At 38.9% G+C, this 3,204-nt stretch overlaps 1 pseudogene across 1 annotated transcript; it reads right to left on the bottom strand.

Moving 5' to 3' along the window:
- Positions 1–545: 545 nt before the first annotated feature.
- Positions 546–988, bottom strand: LOC308555039 (large ribosomal subunit protein uL23 pseudogene; annotated as a pseudogene). Its single transcript has one exon. The product of its transcript is annotated as a large ribosomal subunit protein uL23 pseudogene (transcript).
- Between the last annotated feature and the right edge of the window lie 2,216 nt (positions 989–3,204).

The following is a 3,204-nucleotide window of genomic DNA, read 5'->3' as shown; positions in this document are numbered from 1 at the left end:
CTCAGGACAAAATACAGGTTAGATGCACAGATGAAGACTGAGACTCACATCTATGCAGATCAGGCATGGACTATGAGTGACAAGATGAGAGGAAGGCCGAGGATCCACCATTAAGGAAGGAGCATGCTGTAATGAGAATAAAGGGTCATTCAAAACTGAAGATAATCTCTAGTTGAAAAAGATATCCAGGGTTTTAGGGCAAATAGCTAAAGATGCAAACCAAGTTCAAGATCTAGAGTGTGTACTCAAGAAGTATAGGACAGGGAATGGTTAGAAATCCATCTGGGTAAAAACGTATCTTCAAAGAAGATTGTAAGCACCGCCAGCAGGTTAGTGAAGCATGTAATGACGTGATGCTCCGTGGAAGGTGAATGCACATTATGTTGTATGGAAAGCTTTCTACTGATCAAAATTGTTCTTTCATTTAATCTCCAAGAGGAAATTTTTTAATGTAGTTGATACGATAACATTTTAAATAATCCACAATCATTTTTTTTTTTACTGTGTAAAATTTTTATATTTAGAATTAGCCTGCTGGACTCCGTTTAGATGATCCCAATTTTGTTGGCAACACCCAAAGCATCACGGTTAGGAGTCGGTCGGACATATGCCTTCTCTCCATCAGGCAGAATCAGGGTGTTGACCTCGGCCACGACAAAGTCGCAGAGCTTCTTCACAGCCTGTTCGATGTGCTGCTTGTTGGCCTTGGCGTGCACGATGAACACAGTGTGTCGCTGTCTTCTGTCTCCATGGCTGACTCGGTAGTCGGGGGGCACTTGATGACGGCGCAGTGGGCGAGCCTGTTTCCCCTGGGGGCGCTCTTTAGGCTGCCTTGGACCCACAGTGTCCTCAGCCCTAGGGAGCTGGGCCTCGTGCAGATCTTTTTCCTGTGGCTGTGGACGCCTCTCAGCACTGCTTTCTTTGCCTTCAAAGCCTTTGCTTTGGCTTTGGGAGGAGCAAGGGCTTCCTTCTTTGCTTTCACGGCCATCTTCGTGAGCCACAATCATTTTCTAAAACTATTAGGTTACATGGGGGGGCGGGGGCAAATTGATCCACAAATTAAATTTCACATCAACTCAATGCAATATAATGCAAAAACAATTTTTTTAACTATCTGGGACAAGGTAACCAGGATACAATGATGTACAAAACATAGGACTTGCCCTCATAGAACTCACAGGCTGACAGTAAAAATATCCAAGCTGTGAAAAATATGGTGAGTGTTAGGAAGTGAATGCTGACGGGAGTACTATAAGGGGAGTTCAATCTAGTATGTGAAATCAGAAAATGTGTCCCCGACAAAGTGATACCTAAACTGAGATTTGCAGAGTAAGTAAAAGTTAGCCAGGTAAAAATTTTAAAATGCCACCATGACTAGAGAATCTCAACTGGCGTTCACAGAAATTAACTTCCCAACTGACTGAATTGTGAGAAATAACATACTGTTGTTGTAAGCCATCAGGACATTTTGTTGTTCTGCTTTCAAATGGCCTCGGAAAGATGCTAATGAGCTCAGAAAAAAAAGGTCTTCTGACCATCCTGAGACAACACTGACATAACATCAGAGCCTGATTTTTTATGCTTTCACAGTTTAGTCTGCGAAAAATTGGATCAGGCTTTTAATTACTACTTTCCCACAATGATGGAGGGCACTCTTAGCATTTAGTGAATGGGGCCCAAGGATACTATACAAAAAATTATTTGGCATGTCTTTTAAGTTGAGACTATCATGCCATATATTCGATTAGGTGAAAAACCTAAGCTTAAGTTCCTTTTACATATAAATATGGAGTATGCTTTATACAGTTTTGATATCCACAATATTTGAGAAGTGTAACTACTATGGAAAGTGAGAGATGATGGTATTTTATTTTTTTTGAAAGTGTACCTGTAGCTGTTCATCATTTTGGAAAATCACATCACTGATAGAAATACCACTCATGGTATTTGGGTTGCTGGTATAACACAACCATCAGTTTACATTTGTACTATCAAATCCACAGGAATTTTTCAAACAGGGGCACACATCCAACTACCTCACAATGCGTCTAACATTGCTTTGCCAGAATATTAACATCTGGAAATACCATTTTAATATTAATCTTTTAATTTATTTTTTTATATAAAAGCTATAGCATTATTGATCTTATATTATCTGGGGAATCTATTTCAGGAAAGTAGAGGTGACATTATTGAATATATATTGTAGAAAGAGAACTCTGGCTCAGAGAGGATTGAGTTCTTGAAGGAATGTATCCACCATAGCCCATCAAATTCTTGTAAGCATTTTGAAATGTTGACATTATAAAAGATATTATCTTTGCATACAATCGATCATTTCCTCATTTTTGAGAGCATTCCTTTAAACTGAGATGAGTTAAAATGTGCAATGTTTGCAGCCAGTCTCGATGCATACATGTGTCTCATAGCTTGGGGGAATTCCTCAAAAGTCTGTCCCTATCCGCCACCACCCCAAACCAGGAACAGAATCACTTGTATAAGATCTCTTTGGACACTAGTATAACCCAATCATTTTCAGCCGGGGTTTCAATAGATTCTTTAGTTGAACATCGAAACTGCTTAACCTATATTTGTCCAACGTTGAGCAACTCAAGCATGCATCAACATTAGGACCATACTCTGTCCACACAAGTTCCCCAAATTAACCTTTCTTGCTTTTCCTCAAGTAATTGCATTTTCCATCTTTACTCACTGCTTTAACTGTTGATTAGGCCCATAAAATTTCAAAAGATATGTTCCCTGTACCTTGCATCTCCTGACACTCCTACACTTTCTTTACTGCCCTCTACACGGCAAACTGGGTCTTCCAATCTCCTGTCCTGGTCACTATACCCCAACTCAGTGAGTGCCTAAACCAGGCACCCGTCTCCTGACTTTTTTGTCTCTTCTAACACAAAGACCTGTAAATATCAGCCTACATTGCATTCTGTTGGATTTTATGTCAGACTCTTCCAAGAAAGGAAAAAAAAAAAAGGTTTTTGTATAACCTTGAGTTTTTGTGTAATTTAGGCAAATCACTTAACCTCTTTTTGCCTTAATATCTTGATATGTAAATTGAGGTTAATAAGAGAAAATTAATCTCATCGAGTTGTGAAGATTAAATGAACAAATATAGGTTAAGCAATTAAAAACAGTGTTTACACATAGTAAGCTCTATATAATATATTATTATTACACTCCATT

This window comes from Miniopterus schreibersii, assembly GCF_964146895.1.
Source record: "Miniopterus schreibersii genome assembly, chromosome: 3".
NCBI lineage: Eukaryota > Metazoa > Chordata > Mammalia > Chiroptera > Miniopteridae > Miniopterus > Miniopterus schreibersii.
Note: the sequence above shows the minus strand (reverse complement) of the source record. Positions and strands in the feature narration are given on the sequence as shown.